This window comes from Hylobates moloch, unplaced genomic scaffold (genome assembly GCF_009828535.3).
Source record: "Hylobates moloch isolate HMO894 unplaced genomic scaffold, HMol_V3 SCAFFOLD_12, whole genome shotgun sequence".
Taxonomy (NCBI): Eukaryota; Metazoa; Chordata; class Mammalia; order Primates; family Hylobatidae; genus Hylobates; species Hylobates moloch.
The window spans coordinates 90,481,958-90,503,040 of NW_026652287.1; the positions used below are offsets into that span (position 1 = coordinate 90,481,958).

A 21,083-nucleotide genomic window follows, 5' to 3' on the forward strand; every position below is an offset into this window, starting at 1 on the left:
GAATGAATGAATGAATGAATTTACTAAATAATAAAATATGTGCTATAGAATATGTCTTTTTGTTTGTACTAAAACATTTTTAAATTTGAATATAATATAGAGTGACATATCAATCCGTGAAGTTCAAGATTTCTTACTTGCTAGCTAATAAGAGGGTAATACAAAAATTACAAACTAGCATAAAGCCTACTAATGCATAAATATGGTAATATAATTATTATTCTTAATTATAAAGGTATGAAGAATCATGAGTATTCAAAATCATATGAAGAATAATTTAATAATTTCTGGATGAAACTCTATAAGGAAGTATTCTTATTTTATACTTGCATTTAGAAAAGTATAAGTATAGAATATTAGGCCTATGCACGATTGAAAAAGCAAACTTCTCATTTTTTAGAGTAAGTTTGCCTTGGAAAAACTTACCTATGTATATACAAGTAGCTAGAATCCTCCAAGGGAATCTTCAAATCTTTGAGTAGGTAGGTGGAAGATGCAATGTTTAAAATGAAAAGAGACATTAGGAAAGCAGGTAGGAGGAATGAGTGAAATGATGTAGGCTGAAGCAAAAGCACAGCAGTGGGTTAGAAAGATATTTGACCTTGATGTGGGTGGTAAGTAGAAGGCAGTGAAAAATGTGTAATAAGAATAACAATGAGAGACACTTGGAAGAAAACTGAGATTTAAAAGATCTTCACGGTAGGGCCAGGAAAGCCAAATGCACATTATGAAACAGCAGTAGGCCTGTTCACAGCTCATTGAGGGATAGTGCACACCCGGTCACCTCAAAGTGGACAAAAAGAAAATGTGTCTGCCACTGTAATTTAAGGCAATCAGTTCATAGATCCCTTTTTGTATGATGGACACTTTATAACATATACAATTATTTGAGAAGAACAAAATAAAGGCACTACAGAATAAACACTCATTCTTTTATTATTTCTTGTTAAAGATTCCTCTTCATTCTAATGAGAGCCAATAGAATGGTTAAAAGGACACACATTTAAATTAGACAGTCTAGGGTCCAATTGCAGGTTTCCTACTACTTGCTGTGTAACATTATATAAGTACTTAATCTCCATAAATCTCAGTTTTTGCTGGGATAAAATGAGTCAATGAATGAATAAGCAGGGATTACCACCAGTCTCAGTACACAGATTATATGCCCCCATTAAGCATTTGGGTATTTTTTTTCTTTTATTTAAATATATTTTTACCACAATAATGATCACAAAAGCACTGGATATTAATATTGTTCTTATTGCTGCTATTGCTATTGCTTTTAAGATGTGTTAGGTCTAAATCTACTTGATTTTATTTGTTAAAAATTTTTCACTCCATTTTGTTCATGTATCAGGACATTAATTTTTTTATGTAATGCTCTTTTATTTCATAACTTGTATTTACATTAAAATGGCTAAATATATCTAAGCTTACCTGCAATTTATTGAATAATACAGAGGTTAAAATTGATTTACTCAAAATTTAGAAACAAAGAAAATACCACTAACCACACAATAGTTCAGGCATACAAAATGACAGTTAAGCAATATTAGGTTGGCTTAATTCTCTCTACACTTCATCAATTACTGGTAGTTTATTGCTAATCACCATTATATTTCTAATATCTATAAAAAACGGATTACTTTCTGAGTCCTTAATGTTTCCAAGAAGTTCATAGGATTTCCAATATGAAATTTCATATTTCAAAGAGGTAAATATGCTAAAATAGATAATATAAAGTGTAGCATCAAAATAACTGATCTCATTTCAATAAAATGCCCTGCTGCTGCTCAGAAGAATAATGGGTGCAGCACACCAACATGGCACATGGACACATATGTAACAAACCTGCACATTGTGCACATGTACCCTAAAACTTGATGTATAATAATAACAATAAAATTAAAAACCCTCCCAATTTCCCATTAATCTCACACAAGGCATTCGATACCTAGTCTATATATTGTTATATATTTTGTGAAAGAGTAAGTATTTTTCTAAAATATTGTGTAAAGAATTTTGAAACCACAATTTAATTGTCTCACCTAAACTTTGCTGCTTGCAGTAAAGTATACTTTGGGACAGATTATTTGTATAAGTAATTTACTTATTTATAACCCACCTTGTTCCAAAGAAAAAACTCTAAAATGAGGTTGAAATGAGCATAGTATTTTTGATATTTACACTGACAGATGATATTTTTTCTGCAAAATTATTACAACAATCAGTTTGAGAATAAGAGTAATAGCAAAGTGTTCCATAAGTGGTCGCACAATTATATGGTGATTGCCCTGGATACCATTTAGGGGCAGAAGAAAATGAATAAATGGGTGGATATTTATAAAAACAAACACAAGTAGAAGAAGCCTACAAAAAGAAAAGTGCAAAATGTTTATCAACCTACTTAAGGCATTAGACTGTCCTGGTATACATTGAAAAGAAAAAAAAGAGAGAGAGAGGTTACTTTAATCAAGGATTTAATTTATTTAAATTGAATTTAAAAAATAAAATGAGATTTTGAAAGTCTGCATTAGGAATATGGATAAAAGCCTAAAAAACTCGTGCCCAAATGTTTATATCAGCATTACAGACAATGGCCTCAGATTGGAAGTAGCCCAAATGTCCATCAAGAGTAGAATGTATAAATGAATTGTAATTTATTTTTACAATGGAATATTATACAGGAATGAGAATATTAAAACTAACAATACTCATAACAATGTAATTTAATCTCAATGAAAATAGTGAGTGAAATAATTCAGGGCATGTCATATGAGGTGATTTAATAAAGTTTTAAAAATCTGCCCATGACAACACACATGAAAAGTGTGCTGTTAGGTTACCCTAAGGGTGCAGGTAAATTAGCTGAAGAGCGATACCAGAGGACTTCTGGGATATTGGTCATGTTTTGTGTTTGATCTGGGTGTTGGTTACACAGACGTACTAACTTCGTAAAAATTCATTAGGCTGTATACTTACAATTTGTGCACATTTCTGTCTGTGTTTAATTTCAAAAATGCTTAAAAATACATAAGATTGTGTATATTTTTTAATGGATCCCACTAACACATCCAGTGTATAATATGCACTGTTGCCTTTGGAAAAATTAGAATGTTCTAGACTTCTAAATGCATAGCCTCTTCAGAACACAGAGATCATATACTTCATCACTAGTTGACACTGTCAAGAGAAATTGACATTTTTCAATGGACTCTTCTCTGGAGATTATAGTATTTTAAATGCCAAGTCAAGTTACATTCTCCTTTTTTTTTTTTTTTTTTTTTGAGATGGAGTCTCCCTCTGTCACCCAGGCTTGAGTGCAGTGCTGTAATCTTGGCTCACTGCAACTTTCGCCTTCTGGGTTCGAGCAATTCTCCTGCCTCAGCCTCCCGAGCAGCTGGGATTACAGGCACCTGCCATCGTGCCCTGCTAATTTTTGCATTTTTAGTAGAGACGGGTTTTCACTGTGTTGCCCAGGCGGTCTCAAACTCCTGATCTCAAGTGATCCGCCGGCCCCGGCCTCCCAAAGTGCTGCGCCTGGTTGACAAAGTACATTTTCGATAGATGTTTTGCTACCTAGCAAGATCAGAGTAAAGGCTGTAAAATAAAATTTCTCAATTTTTAATTTTGGGGTCTTTTTAATTAAATGTGTGCACAGTTTAAACCATGAGTTTTTACATGTATTGTATTTTTGCTTTATTAAGTACCTTTCTTTGACAAATATTTTTGCAAAATAAAACTCATTAAATAATGTCGTCATTTATGTTTGTTTTGAATGACTTGACAAACTTAGGTGCTGCGAAATTGTAAGGCTTCTTAATTTCAATCCTTTCCTCTACAGAATATAAATTTTTCAAATTAAAAATAGGAATGCAATCAAAAGAAACTTCTACAAGTGGAAATATTCTAAGGAGCAATTACAAAAATAAATCTTAAACACTGTGTAAGCTCTCTTCATCTAATTTGTTCCATTCCTCCCTTAACTTTTGTGGGGATACATTTCAATGTTTTCCTGTTTGCGTGTTTATTTTAACAGGACCTTTGATTCAATAAGAGCTTTAAAAGCTAGTCATTTGGTACTCTATTTGTAAATATTTTGATTCAATAAATCAAAGAAATTTTAAAAAATGCAAACAAAATTAGACTTATATGCCAAAAATGTTAAAAATCTTTGTAGTACATATATGTTGATTTACAAAGTAGATTTCAAAGTTTCACATGTTTAAAATTAATTCATAAAAGAAGGCTATGTCACACAGTCTGCAATGTTAAAGTATTCTTTTGTATTCAACATCAACTTCATTATAAAAAATTATTTTCATCATGTATGTACAAAAATAGTTGCATATATTGGCACTTCAACTTCTCTTTCAATGGGTGTAATATTATAGCTAGCTTCCACCCAGTTATAAATTAGGGATTCATCACAACCAATTCCAAGTACATTTCTATTTCTTAGATTTTCTTAATTAGTAGGATCCTTCATTTGTCTCCCTACTCTGCTCTACCAAATATCATATTCACACCATCACTTCAAATAAATTATCTTAAATTTTGAATGTTATGTTAGTTGATATTAACATTCAAAATAATGTCATATATTTCACCTTTTACCTAATGAATTTTCTAAACCTTTACATAGAATACATAAATTGGATGAAATAATATCATCTTTATCTGAATTAACTTTCTTGATATTCTAGTTGAAATATCTGATGACACCAATATGAAATTTGTATTATTTCAGTATTTGGGAAAATTTCCTACTTTGTGTGTGTGTATGTGTTTTGTTGTTTTTTGTTGTTGCTGTTTTTGTTGCTGTTTTTGAGACAGGCTCGCTCTGTTGCCCAGGCTGGAGTACAGGGGCATTATCTCAGCTCACTGCAACCTCTGCCTCGTGGGTTCAAGCGATTACCTTCCCAACCTCCTGAGTAGCTAGCTGACCTTACTGGTGCCTGCCATGGCACCCTACTAATTTTTGTATTTTTAGAAGAGGCGGGGTTTCACCATGTTGGCCAGCCTGTGTCTCAAACTCCTGTCCTCAAGTGATCCGCCCACCTCAGCCTCCCAAAGTGCTGGGATTACAGGAGTGAGCCACTGTGCCTGACCTAAAATTTTCCTACTGTTAATGGCACAAACATAAGAGCTTTTGCTTCCGTTTTCATATGTGCACAAGACAATTGGAATTAAAAGCAAGCAATTTGATCTAAACGCAAAATCAGCCTTTACAAAGTAGATTGCAAATATACCTGCTAAAGTTGTCTGGCTTCTTATAATGACTCTTAGATTTTGAAATAAATGTTGAATTTTGCAGCAGTTTCTGGGCTTTGTCTGTTTAGTACTATCATTAGGCTACCATAGTAAATGGTCAGTATTACCAGTGTGTATAAGTTGTTTATGATCAACTTTCCCATTGATTCCATTAACTTGTGACACATGGATCAAGTACATCTCACAGGATGCACAAAGGCCATAGTAAGAGTGATCAAAACATTGTAGTGGCAGCAGGGCCAAGAAGTCCCAATCTTACCTCTACTGGAAGGAGTTAGTTGTATCTAGCCACTTAATTCTGAATGAACTTTATTTGTCAGTTAGAACTCTGCACACTGTCCTTGAAAGGGAGGTGTTAGCGATCTTACTTTTCTCTAACTTAAGAAAAGAACGAGCTTGGCCGGGCGCGGTGGCTCACGCTTGTAATCCCAGAACTTTGGGAGGCCGAGGCAGGAGGATCATGAGGTCAGGAGATCGAGACCACGGTGAAACCCCGTCTCTACTAAAAATACAAAAAATTAGCCGGCCGTGGTGGCGGGCACCTGTAGTCCCAGCTACTCGGAGAGGCTGAGGCAGGAGAATGGCGTGAACCTGGGAGGCGGAGTTTGCAGTGAGCAGAGATCGCGCCACTGCACTCCAGCCTGGGCGACAGAGCGAGACTCCGTCTCAAAAGAAAAAAAAAAGAATTGTATGTAGCACATGCATCTTACACCAGTAGGTCAGACCATGCCCAAAGCAGAATGTACAAATTGTTGGTCTACATAACACATTCTGTTTTATTTTAATACAACTATCATAATACTGTATTAAAATAAACACTCTGGGACAGATGCTAAAGCCTATGAAATCTTGCCAGCCCAGGTGTACAGTTTAAGAAGTCTTTAAGGTACCTATAATTATATGTAAGTTGTCATACAAGTAATTATTTATTAAAGAATAAAACTTGCAAGATAAAGATTTTTACAGACCAAAATGCAGCGCACTTTTCCCTATCAATCTCTTTTATGGCTACTATGGAGAAACCTAAGCAGAGCGTATTGCAAGTCGGATAATTCTAGGTGGGTGATAGAGTAACTGGAAGGTGTATTAGTGAGAGTTCTCCAGAGAGACAGAACCAATGGGAGATATCAACAGATAGATTAGATATAGATAAAGACATAGATATAGATATAGATAATATATGAAAGAGGATTTATCGGGGAATCAGCTCATGTGATTACAGAGACTGAGAAGTCCCACAACAGGCTGTCTGTAAACAATAGAACAAGGGAAGTCAATTGCATGAATCAGTCCAAGACCAAAAGCCTTAGAACCAGGGAGGCGAATGATGAAACTCACAGTCCAAAACCAAATGCCTGAGAACCCAGGGCAGGGGGAAGTGGGGTAGGTGGCACTGGTGTAAATCTTAGGGTCTGAACCTGGCGACGCTAGAGTTCTGACACCCAAGGGCAGGAGAAGATGAATGCCCTGGCTCTGAGGGACATGTAAATTTTGTTTTCCTCTGTCTTTTTATTCTATCAGTCCTCCAGCTGATGAGATGGTGTCTGCTCACATGGAGGGCAGATCTTTCCCCTTCAGTCCATTGACTTACACTCCAATTTCCTCTTTGAAACATCCTCACAAACACACAGAAGCTTTGTCAGATCTCTAGGTATTCCTTAATCCAATCAAATTGACACCTAAAATAAACCATCACAGAAGAATAGTTAGCATTCATTATTTTTTTCCATTGGCTAATAAATGCCATGCTACCATGTTCTGTTCAAATTGATAACAAATTAATAGCCTTCTCAATTTGATATATAATTCGCCAGATTAGTTTTGTGAGAGGTAATTAAATGATTCTTTGGTCTCCAATTGGAGTTGGCAACTTTTCCATTGATTTACTACTTGGTGTTCAATTCTCCACACATATGTCACTTGGGGAAATTCTACAGTATAATACCTTGACTATATCTCTAGTGCCACTGATTGGTGGGGTTAGTAAAACTGAAAACTGAACATCTCTTCTTTTTTTTTTTGAGACAGAGTCTCACTCTGTCACCCAGGCTGGAGTGCAGTGGCACGATCTCGGCTAACTGCAACCTCTGCCTCCCAGGTTCAAGCGATTCTCCTGCCTCAGCCTCCTGAATAACTGGGATTACAGGCATGCACCACCACACCCAGCTAATTTTTGTATTTTTAGTAGAGACAGGGTTTCACCAAGTTGGTTAGGCTGGTCTCGAACTCCTAACCTCGTGATCCACCCACCTTGGCCTTCCAAAGTGCTGGGATTACAGGCCTGAGCCACCACACCTGGACTGGACATCTCTTTTAACCTGAATGTGTGTTTTGTAAAATAGACATACATCAAGAAATTATTATCTTCTAATGGAATGACTCAATTACCAACAATGATTTATCTCCCTTTGACCTGAACAATTTTAATTGTGACAAAGTGTTTTGGGGCCCATAATAATTTCTCCTACAGTGTTCCAAATAGTGAAACTAATAAAAATCATAGTCTTATTTTGTGTTTTGTAGGAATAACAAAATCTATTCACCAAATAGGCAACTGTTTGAAATACAGTGAGATCGTTTTCACATTTTAGTATAATCACTCCTTATTACTCTCATTTCCTCAGCCCAGTCCCCTCCATATACTCCCTATTAAATTTAATTTAAGAAATTAAACTAAAACATATTTTGCAACTTCTTTTATTTTTCTAAATGATTTTCATTTCATGGTTGTCATTGTGACGTGACAGAATTAAACTGTGAATAATTGAACATTTCATGTTATAATAGTGGCAGTAATATCAGCTGATCACCACACAATCATTTGTTATATATAATCTTATATAATTATATTTGTTCAATATAATCTAGTTATTAAGATGGGAGAACAAATTCACAAACTTAGTCAATTACTGTATTTTTCAGCAATTTAGAAAACTGGCTAGAACCAATAATTTTTAAAATTATAAATTGAAATCTCGTGTGTTTTAAATAAAGTTTTCTATGATATTATTCAACATCTAAATTATTAAAGCTTTCTGTTGAAATTGCTGGAGTAGTCATGCAGTAACGATTTACTGGGAAACTTCAGGGAAATGGGCAGGCCTAGAATCTTCCTTGGGTTAATGTTCCGATTACTGCATTAACTTCTTTCACTTAAGTCACACCAACACAGTTCTAAATCATGAAGTGAAGAGTTGGCTCTGCTCTCCAAGGTACATTCCAGTATAACATTTATTGACTCAGGCCTGAAAGAGGAATTGATGTACACCTGAAGAAATTCTTAAAGTTTTAATGTGTTTATTCGTTTGGCATAATTCTTCTTTATCTGGCTAATTTCTTCTCAACCTCCAGGTCTTATGTAAAATCCCTTCACCTTATCCATCACACCCAAATGAGATTCCTCATGTGTCTCCTATATGCTGCCATAGCATCTTGTACTTACTCCCATCACAGAATGTTTTGGTTTCTGTTAATTACATATTTCCTTATACGTGGCTCTATTAGTCCATTTTCACACTGCTGTAAAGAACTACCTGAGACTGGGTAATTTATAAAGAAAAAAGGTTTAGTTGACTCCCAGTTTCACATGGCTGGGAAGGCCTCAGGAAACTTACAATCATGGCAGAAGGCGAAGGGGAAGCAAAGCATGTCTTACATGGTGGCAGGAGAGAGGGAGAGCCAGGAGAGAACTGCCAAATAGCTTTAAAACATCAGACCTTGTGAGAACTCATTCACTATCACAAGAACAGCATGGGAGAAAGGATCCCCATGATCCAATCACTTCCCACCATGCCCCTCCCTCGACACACGGGGATTACAATTCAAGATGAGTGCGATTTGGATGGGCACACAGAGCCAAACCATCATATCAGCGGCCTTGAAAGTGGAACTCTGTCTTATTTACATTGTATCTCCAACATCTTCCCTAGTGTTCAGCATTAATACATGTACAATAAATATGTTGAATGAATGAAATATTAGCCTGTATTTGTAAAATCATTTTAAACTTCTACTTTAGAATAAGTACCAAGCACAATCCAAGTAAAGTGAGGAATTCTGCATTAAATACAAATGACAAATTTGAATGTTACTCCTATATAGTAAAATAAAGTTAGTAAATGCTGCCACTCAATTATGTTTTTCTTTAATTTAATCTTTATTTTTGTTGTCTTCCTTTTTTTTTTTTTTTTTTTTTTGAGACGGAGTCTCTTCTGTAGCCCAGGCTGGAGTGGAGTGACGCGATCTGGGCTCACTGCAAGCTCCACCTTCCGGGTTCACGTCATTCTCCTGTCTCAGCCTCCCCAGTAGCAGTAGCTGGGACTACAGGCACCTGCCACCACGCCCGGCTAATATTTTTATTTTTTTTTATTTTTTTTTGTATTTTTAGTAGAGACGGGGTTTCACCATGTTAGCCAGAACGGTCTCGATCTCCTGGCCTCATGATCCACCCGCCTCGGCCCCCCAAAGTGCTAGGATTACAGGCGTGAGCCACACGCGCCCGGCCTGTTGTTTTCTTTTTATTGAATATATGTGAAGAAGGTAAGAGGCCAAAAATTTTGTCACTTAGTCATAGATGGAGTGGAGACTTACTTAGGGTATTTCAAATGAATGCATTCATTATTTAAAATGACTTGAATTTATTTTCAATTAGGATAATTAAATGCATACCTGCAATGATATATATATGTCCTGTTTGAAGAATGAACTAAAAATGTTAGAAGTACATAGCAGGATATTTACTTGCTTAATTGTTCTTGCCTTCTGAATAATAAAGATGACTAGAAGAATATATAAAATAAGAATGCAAATTAATGCTATTTGTCTGTGTGGTGACAAAAAGAATGCATAAGTCATTGACTGTAATCTAATCTAAAAATATATTGGCTAAAGAAGGATGTGGAGGAGATGTGCTATGAACCTAACTAACTATATATTTTGTTTAATTGTATGTTTGCTCAAAATGTTTTTAAAAATGTACTTTTTCAACATATAAAAGGTGAAAAGGAACCACAATTCTCCCACCTCCATTTATCTTGAAGTGCATTTTTTATAGATCAAAGGTCAAATTCACTGGCATGCCTGGCAGAGGAAATGAAAAGCAAGTTCCAAGAAAACAATTTAGGAATGTTAAGTGCTTCGGGACATACAGTGTGTCCAAAGGAATTTCCTAACAAGGTTCAGAGTACAGTGACAAAGGATGGCACAAAACAAATAAAGTGAATTTAATCGAAAGTATTCTTGAAGGAATACTCCTTTCCTTGATGCAATAATCTTATATACAGAGTTATAATACATTTCTTTTTCAACTCAGAACAAATTAAATGATATTTTACTTAGAAGCTATGCTTAGTCTATACCCACTTTTCTGGGGCTCTAATCAGCCATATAATTGACCAATATTTGAAAAAGCTTGTAGTATCATAAATCAGGTATAGTTTTGAGCTGTCTTGTTAACTGAATACAGAAGGACTTGTTATCAAATAATACTCAGAAATTTTGCTTTGCAATTGTGGGATAAGAAATTATGCAATTTCTATTATTTTTAAAATGTAAAGTTACTGTTTTAGTAGACTGTAGAATAAGTCTTATTACTGACCTAGTTTAAGCCCTATAAGTCAATTTAAGTTTATTAATTAATAAACCTGCACTTCTGCAATCTTTAAGAAATGGAATATGCAAATAGAAGCTAAAGGCTTTTAACTCCTGACCACCCAAATATATTAATCTAACACCGATGGATATATTGAAGTATATATTAATTTCTATTGCAAAATAAACATATTCACTTGCTTTTGAGATAAACTACTGTACAGGAGAAAGAGAATGAGTTTGAGAACCAATTCCTAGGTTTGAATGGCAGTCCCCCAATTTACTAGCTGTGTACCCTTGAACAGATTATAAAATACTCTTCTCTAAAAATTGTCTATCTGGCAATGAGGATAAAACAAATCAACCAATATATAGCAAGAGTTGACATTTAATTTTTAATCTCTATTTCCTTTCCTATGTAAAACACTGTAATATAAGTGTATATTAATGAAACATTAAACAAGAGTATTATAAATTTTAGCACTGTCAAATTTTCAGACTTCTATGACTCCAACTGTATCCTTACATATATGACAATATAGACCTAGGATAGTTAAATAACTTGGCCAAGGTTACAAGTAGTCGAACCAGAAATAAAGCTTGTTTCTCTAAACTTAAAGTCCAGTATTTTTTCCCAGTTGCACCTTCTTTGGAAGTTGCACTGTCTTTATAAAATTCGTGTGTGCAGCTTCCAGGTTAAGTAATTAGTCTACCAAAAAACACTGCTTTAGAAATGCTGTTTCTAATATAAATAAAATATTACGTCTAGTTCTTTCACTGGTTTACCTAGCAACCAGTTATAGTCAAAATATTTATATTTATTTCCAACCATTTCTTCTTCTCTAATATAGAAACAGAAGACTGGCTATAATAAAGATTCATAAAGATTTGATTTTATAGTTATGCTTTTACATGTATCCACAGCATGGTAATGATTGAAAAAAATGAAAAGAGAATAAATGAGATTCAAGCTGGAAATTACAAAATACCAATGAACTGGAAAGAGACACATTAAGGAAGTTCTTTTAGATAAGATAGCAAAAAGTAAAACAAAGTATTATGTAAGCAACCTACAATATTTTTTTTTCTGAAAACCTAAAAGGCATTGACAGAATTCCAACATAAACTCTCATCACATGAAATCTAGGTTGGACATACTGCTCTGGGACATTCATTTGAATATTAAACATTAGTGAGGGAAAGAAGAATAGAGAAGGAAGTCTTTTCATTTTTCATTCCATTTATAGATAAATTTAATTTTCTTCAGGCTGAGCGGTAGGATCTAAGAGAACTTTCCTCAAATCAGAAAGTCAATTATATTAGCTGGCAAACACAAAAAAGATTCCATGGCAGGTATTTCTTGGCATGAGACTGCATCAGTTTTTCATTTGTAGAACTCCCTTCAAGACATAATTTTCTTGAAATGTAGCGCCCTCCGCAATATTTATGTAAAAGTAGAAATCATCAATGTAGTCAAAATATTTAAGATTGAAAAAGGATACAGAGTCAATCATAAGAGGCAAGAGTGTTCACAGAGGAATATATTACAAAACATAAAATGCATTCCATTTCTCTAAGTTTTGGGATTTAAAGTTGAGCTCGAAATATATGCACTTATATGGTAATTAAATACCAATTTTAATTCACTACGATGGTTAGAAATACATGTGTGCTATTCCAGATGAGAACTCTCAGTCATGTTAAGAAAGTGGGAATAAATGCAATAAAGCTTCCCTAAAAGAAAGTGGTAATAACAAAGTTTTGAGGTCCAACATTGTAATTATAAATAAGTGCAGGATGACAAGTTTACTCATTTTTCATGTTACTTTGAACAACTACTTCCTGTCTAATTATATGAATTTGTACAGGTCTTTTGTAATCCAACTCTAATGTGTTGCCACTATAATATGAATTTTTCAAAAAGTAGTAATTAGGCCTGGCACGATAGCTCATGCCTGTAATCCCAGCACTTTCGGGGGCCGAGGCGGGCAGATCACGAGGTCAGGAGATCAAGACCATTCTGTCCAACATGTTGAAACCCCGTCTCTACTAAAAATACAAAACAAAATTAGCTGGGTGTGGTGTCGTGTGCCTGTAATCCCAGCTACTCAGGAGGCTGAGGCACGAGAATTGCTTAAACCAGGGAGTCGGAGGTTGCAGTGAGGCGAGATTGCACCACTGCTCTCCAGGCTGGCCAAAGAGTGAGACTCCATCTCAAAAAAAAAAAAAGTAATTATTATGAAATGTATCCTCTACTATTTCCCAGGCTTTTTTTTTTACATTTATCTAATTTTAATCATCAAAACAACCCTATGAGGTTGGCATTATTTTTACATTTTATGTTTTATAAAGAAAGAAATTGAAGCTCAGTGGTAAGTGAATTACTTGCAGAAAATAGCAAAGCTAGAATGAAAGCGATGTCTGTTGTTTGCATTGTAAATTCACTCTTTCCACTATTATGTTTTAAATACTTCCATTGAATTCTTATTTAAAAAATAGTTTAAGAGGGCAGATATTACTTCCTCTATTTCAGAGGATTTTATTATAAAGACTACTTTACTAGAAGTTACATTCCTGAAAAGAGAACAGAGGTATTACCTCTGTTGCAAGTACATTAGCAAGTGCAATTGCTGCTATGTTTCTTATAGGGTAAGTACATAGTTCCATTCAATATTATTTGCATTCTCTTTTCTTCATATTAGGTAATTTTGTTTTAATAAAATCTCAGAATCTTGGAGCTGAAAGATATCAAAATTCACCAAAGCAATAGGGGAATCCACCTCTTCTTTCTGCCTTAGCTTATTTATCTGAAAAAGGAGAATAGAATACTTACATAAGAGGATTTTAGAATGATTGAGTTATATTGTATATTAACATATCCAGAATAATTCCTATTATGTAATGTACACTTTAGAAAGATATTTTTATCTAGGGTGGAAATACAAATAACTTTCTCAGAGTTCAGATAAGATTTAAAATAATGCAGAACAAATAAATTTAAAAAGTAATTTGGCTTTCTGATAAATCAATGAGTTATAGAGATCTAACGTTGGTACTTCAAATATTATGTAAATGTATTTCTACTGATAATTATTATTAATTGGCCAAGGCTTATGATGAAAAAATATGGATCTTATGAACCTTATGTTTCCAGAACTAAACCCTTGTTTGGCTATTTACCAGAACTCGGGAAATGTTTTAATATGCAGAAGGTTCTTCATTGTATTAGTTATATTGATGTGAACTGAATGGCCTTAATAAAAATGATTGTTTTATAATAATATACTTAAAATTTCACGGCATAAAAAGTTTGGATTATTGAAAAATACAAAAGAGAAGTGATCAAAAATAAAACCCCATACAAGCTAAAATATAGAAAAGGAAATTCTGAAAGCGAGTCCTAATCAAATAGGTGATTTTAAAGCTAATTCTGGATATTTAAATTATATTTGTCTCAAGCCTCTAATCCCAGCACTTTGGGAGACCAAGGAGGGTGGGTTGCTTGAGGCCAGGAGTTAGAGACCAGCCTGGCCAACATGACAAAACCCCATCTCTACCAAAAAAAAAAAAAATACAAAAATTAGCTGGACATGGTGGCATGCATCTGTGATCTCAGCTACTCGGAAGGCTGAGGAACAATAATCGCTTGAACCCGGGAGGCAGAGGTTGCAGTGAGCTGAGATCCCACCACTGCATTCCAGCTTGTGTGACAGAGCGACTCTGCCTCAAAATAAGAAATTATATTTGTCCTTTTACACAACTATAAATTATAAAACCTCCAAGGAAACAACTATTTACCATTTTTTTCTTTATTTCTGATCTTAAAATATATGTGCAAGAGTAATAAATATAATAAAAGTAGCAAAAAGTCCCATAATGATAGAGAATTAGACATCTGAGATGAGGAAGATTAGTCAAAGGCAGATTAGTTGCCTCAATGTGTAATATCATAAGGGTGCCCAGAATTATCTATCCTAAGAAATTATTTCTCTTAATATTTTTAAAAAGCCATGTGTGTTTAGCGATGGGAAAAGAGAGGAAAATTTAAATATATATTTGTTTGCTCCAGGTTTCTCATACAGCTGACTTAATGAGGCAAATCATTTGACATCATTATAGGAAGGCAGAAAGTGGAGTGTTCATGCCTCCTTCCCAAGGCACAAGGTCCTGGGATGTTAACAGTTTTCTCCTCCAGATATTCCAACCAAGAATCACCAAGGGAACTTGGCTTTCCCAAAAGCCCCTCGTGAAGTTCTCTTAAAATAAATAACCTGGCCTCATTGCCTGACTTGAGCAGTGCCCGTATCAGTTGATTTTAGACACATTAATTTTTCCCCCAAAAAAAAATCTTTTCAACAGTTTTGTACAATACAAAATATTTATTATGCATTTTAATATATTATATTCTGTTTTACAAATTATATTCAGGGCAGATGGTATTTTTATTCTTCTATTTGTATTTTTATTCTTCTTGAATAGCACCAGCCAATCTAAAGAAGAGAACTTCTCTATTACCTGAGTTCACAAAAGGGAAGACAAGGTGTCTTTTTTCCTTTGGAAAAATGTAAAAATTTTTTTTTATTCTCCAGAAAGAAGTCTTCTATTTATCTCCCCATTTGTGATTATAGATATGAAAGTTGGCATCTCATGATAACTCAGCAGAATAGGTTAAAACTACCCCCAACAAAAGCATCAACTAATAAATAGAGAATAAATTTATATAAATAAAATTAAAGGTTACCCATGTAAAAACTGAATATAATACGTAGTTACGTTAGTAGCATTGTGCCAATCTCCTAGTTTTGATCACTGTATTATTGTTATGTAAGATATTGTCATTGAGGAAAGCTGGGTGAAGGACACATGGAACTCATCATTTTTGTACTTACATGTAGAGTTTACAATTATTTTCAAATACAAAGTTTTTGTTTTCAAAGCTAATGTAATACAGTGATAACATACTTAAAATTAAAATATTTTACTCCTAGGAAGACTCAGTCCACATATTAAGATATCAGATCATAAATCACCATTCACCAAAATATTCGTGATTTTCAACACATATGTCTTTCTGTTATAGCCAAACCTCTTGATCAATGCTGTCACTAAGTGAGCTTGACATAGGAGAGAAATTATTCTACCTGGGAAACTACTTAAGTAATCTTTTGTGCTTAGTTCTAAAAAATAACCAGGTGGTCCAGAATATCTTTCTGAAATATTTTGGGGATTGCAGCGCCATTGTGTTTTCTTAACAAAGCTCTCTGATCCTTGTTTCATTATTCTGGTTCTAAAATACACCTAATTACCTTTAACTCCCATCGAGAAGTCATCAAAAGGATTCCAGATATTCATTTATTTTCAAAACACTTTTATCAATGTAAGTGCCAAGAACAAGAGTCATTATAAAGATCATCTGAGATAATATATGTGAAAACACTTTATAAACTCTAAATTGAAACATATATTAAGGTGCTGCAATTATTTTTATATGAATCCTCAATATCTCCCTCAGAATGAATTACAAATGTGATAGAATGAAGTGTCTGTTCTCTTACATTTTGTAGACAAGGTTTTACAGTGCCTAAATGAATTTGGACAATCCTCAACCTGCATAAGTCTTGTTTTTCTATGAAAACAGGAATAAAGAATCTGAGATTACTGTGAAGACAATATTACATAATTATCTAGGACAATTGTTAACACATACAATAAGCTTAATTACAACGCGTTTCATTCCCCACCCTCCCTACAAAAAGCCCTCATTTGACAATGACTCCAATATTCCTTAAGAAATGTATCCTGTACATTATCATGCTCCAGTTTTTGAAAACTGATTCATTCAGAAATGTGTTGACTATTTCTACCTTGACTGCCCAAATATTAATAGGAGCCTTGAAGCCCAGGCAATGAAACTATGAGCAACTCAACAAATACTCTGTTATTATAGTTACACAGTAATACATTATATTGATTTGAACTTTTACTATCCTGAATTGTTAACATAACTTTATTGTGTAACAAAACTCTACTAGACTGTATTAGCTTCTGATTGTCTCAGTTCTTAGCACAGTACCTGACACAAAATTCTCAGTGAAAGTTTGTGAGATGAACGAATGAATGAAATATTTTTCTAATGGGAGTTACGAAAAATAATTCAGTGATTCAATGCATTCCTGTTAATGCAAGTATAAGAACAGGAAATTTTATTTTGGAGTTTACACATTCCAGTGTTGAGGTTTTGAAGATATAATTGTAATATTCTTCTTTACATGATTCTGTGGACACCTGAGAGATAGACATAAGGAACAGACAAACGGAGAACTTTAAATCTGCTAGGCAAGGAGTTTCCTAATACCAAATTAGAGTAAATCATGGACAGCACTCAACATTTTCAAGCCTCTTCTTACTCCTACAGAAGAGAAACTGTCCCACAAAGCTTAATTCATGATCAAGAAGCGTCAAGAATACATGCTGCCTTAGACAGATATAAAAAAAGAAAAAGAAAATAAAAACAAAAACAGGAGAATGAGTGGAGTGAATGATTAGCTCCTTCCTAAAGCAGCCAAACTCCGAAATCGAATAACGTAACCTCATTGTTCACTGACACTCATACCCCACCAAGCCGCTGCATTCCTCTTTGGGGTAAGTTGGACTCCACGATCCAGAATCATAACAAAATATGATTACTCACTTACTTTCCCATCTCCCTGACACCTTCAATCAGCAAAATCCCAAGCTGGGTTAAAGTCTAATATCCTCCTCTTCTAGGCCTGCATTTGGGCAGAGAAACACGGAGGTAGAAAAATTGCACAGCTATACAGTTTGGATTCACGTCAAATCTGTGACCAAAAACTTTAAGTGACCATTCAACACTACCAAACCATCCCATTTCGAATTAAGACTGCTAATATCTACTTTCATATGAAGAGTCATGCTCTTTGCTTTAGAATCCTAGCCATGTTATATCTCTTGACTTGCTTTTCCTTGAGGAAAAGAAATGACTTCCCTGATTGGCAATTTTGGAATAAGAACTTGGGCCTGAACAGACAAGCAACTGCCACTCGTGAGCCTGATTATTCTCAGGAAACAAGATTCCCATCGGTTTCTTCACACTGTTATTTTATATAGGCAAGACTGACACTATGAAGAGAAAAGAACTGAAGTTTATGAAGTGGAGCAGGGATTAAAATTATTTTAAGTGTGATTTTCAATCCAGCACATTGGCAAGTAACCTTGTGAAACAGACAAACACACACACACAAACTAGAATTGGGGAAAGAAAGTAACACTAGAGATTGAGGTTTTTGGTTGGATCTGACAATATTTTTTTTGAGGGGGGATCAAAAGACAGCTATAGTACATTCAGATAATTTTGTCATTATTTCATTTTTTTTTTTTTTTTTGGCGGGGGAGGGAAACAGAGTCTCATTCTGTTGCCTAGGCTGGAGTGCAGTGGCGCAATCTCAGCTCACTGCAACCTCTGCCTGCCAGGTTCAAGCGATTCTCCTGCCTCAGCCTCCTGAATAGCTGGGACTACAGGCGCCCGCCACCACACCCGGCTAATATTTGTATTTTTAGTAGAGATGGGTTTTCACCATGTTGGCCAGGATGGTCTCGATCTCCTGACCTCGTGATCCAGTCTCCTTGGCTTCCCAAAGTGCTGGGGATTACATGCGTGAGCCACAGAACCTGGCCCATTATTGCATCTTTGTTTGCTTCTTTTTATTATTAAAGATGTTAAGTACAAAACTATTGAATTTTGAGTAATGTAATTAATCAATACTCTACTTAAGATACAGAGCATATTCATCATCTCACATCATTCCTTTGTGCCCCTTTATAGTCAATCCCAAATCTCTATAGGCAGCCATTTCCTCTATTATAACAGTAGATTAGCTGTACTTATTGAACTTTATGTAAATGGACTTATACAGTATATAGTCTCTTGCATCTAGCTTGTTTCTTTTTGCCAGACCAAAAAAAAAAAAGTTTGGAATTTATCTACTGTGTTATGCATATCAATATTTTATTCCTTTTAATGTTAAGAAATACACCATATTTTGAAAACACTACAATTTGTATATACATTTTTCTATTGGATTGTCCAACTTGGATTATTGTCAGTTTGGGGTTATTATGAAGAAAAATGATGTTAATATTCTTTAACACGCATTTTTTGTGGGCAGATGTTTTTGCTTCTCCAACAGGTGTTCAAGTCGTTTGCACATCTTTAATTAGTTTATCTTTTCAATATCGATATGTAGTGATTATTTTATATTCGTTGGGTAGAAATCTTTTGTCAAGTATATGTAAGATATATATATTACATATATTATATGTATAACATATATAGTATTGCTCCTCCCTGAATGCTACTTGCCTCCTTATGCATTAATATGATTTCTTTCATGAGAAGACTTTCTAAATTTTGATCCAGTATAAATTTTTCTTTTCTTTTCTTCTGTCTCTAGTGGTTTATCATTACTTCCAGAGAAATATTTGCATACCTCAAGTTTTTAGAGGTAGTCTCCTGTGATTTCTTCTAAAATTTGTATAGCTTTAACTTGTGTTTAGGTCTATAAACTATCTGAAAGTAATATTAGTATGTACCGTAAAGTATAGATTAGGTAAAACTTGATCCATTTAGAGAGACAGTTTGTGCATCATTTGCTAAAAACATTTATTCATCCACTTAATTGCTTTGGTTGAAAAATAATCGACCATACAAGTATTGATATATTATAAAACTGTCAATTCTGGTCCATTTATTTTTTTGTCTAATCTTAACTATACATTTTTATTATCGTAGTCTTAAAGTAAGTCTTAAAGTCAGGAAATGTAATTTCACCAAATTTGTTATTTTACATGATTATTATCCTTTGAATTTCTATAACAATTTGGGGGTCAGCTTATTATCATATACAATCATCCATAGCTTAACAACTGGGATCCATTCTGAGAAATGCATTGTTAGGGTATTTTATTATTGTGTAAACATCGTAGGGTGTGCTTGCACAAATCTAAATGGCATAGACTACTCCACACTTATTCTATACAGTGTAGCTTAATGTTCCTAGGCTAGGAAACCTGTACAGCATGTTACTGCACTAAATGGTAACAGTGGTAAGTATTTGTGAAATGGAAACTTTTCAGCTCCATTATAATTTTATGGGACTACCATCATATATGCAGTTTGTCATTGGCTGAAACTTCCACATGTGACAGATGACTGTACAACAAAGAATGCTGGAATTTGGATTGGGATTGTACCGAGTTTAAATATCAATTTGGGGATAAGTGAAATCTTAACAATATTTAGCCTTCCAATTCATGAATATGGTATATCTCTTCATTGATTTAAGTATTCTTTTATTTCTCTTAGCAATATGTTAGTTTTCAGTGTAGAGGTCTTGCATGCCATTTGTTATATTTATTTCTAAGTTTTTAAGTCCCTCTTGATGTTATTGTAAATGTGTATATTAATTTTATTATGCAATTGTTTGCAATTAGTACATAAAAATACACTGTTTTGCATATTAACTTTGTATATATTTTTTAATTTCTAATTAGTACCAGTATTATTTTTGTAGATTTATTAGAAGCTTATTTGAAAACAATTATATCATCTGTGAATAAACGCAGTTATAATTCTCTTATTTCAATCTTTATTCCTACTGGGTTATTTGTATCATCTCTTCTTTTTTGTAGGTCAATCTGGCAAATTTCTTAACCTTTAAAAAGAAGCAGATTCTGGCTTTTGAAATTTTTATCTACTTTTTGTTTGTTTTTTATTTCACTGCTCTTCTCTTAGTTATTTAATTCCTTTTCTATTTACTCTGGGATTAATTTGTTCTTCTTTCCCTTGTTTCTTAAGTGGAAAACTTAGGTCATTGCTTTAATCCTTTCTTTAATGCAGAAATTTAAAAGTATAAATATCTAAGAAAAGTTTTAACGGAATCAGCTAAATCTTAATGTGCTGTTTTTTCATTATTTTGTGAAAATATTGTCCTACTTTTTGCTCTTTTAAGCTATGGTTTATTTACAAATATATTACTTAATCTTCAAATATTTGTGTATTTTCTAGATATTTTGTTGTTGTTAACTTCTAATGTAATTCATTGATAATTTTTTACATCAGAGTTTGTAAGATTTTAATCTTTGAACTAATTAGACTTATGGCCCCACAGATAGTTTATTGTGGTGAATTTTTTATGATCACA

At 34.0% G+C, this 21,083-nt stretch overlaps 1 long non-coding RNA gene across 1 annotated transcript in view; it reads right to left on the reverse strand.

Annotated features, from left to right (window-relative positions):
• Positions 1–6,323: 6,323 nt before the first annotated feature.
• Positions 6,324–21,083, reverse strand: part of LOC131380714 (uncharacterized) — an 86,584-nt gene continuing 71,824 nt past the window's right edge. Inside the window, exon 3 of the long non-coding RNA XR_009208825.1 lies at positions 6,324–6,953. This is a non-coding gene — a long non-coding RNA (uncharacterized LOC131380714). The remainder of the gene's footprint in view (positions 6,954–21,083) is intronic.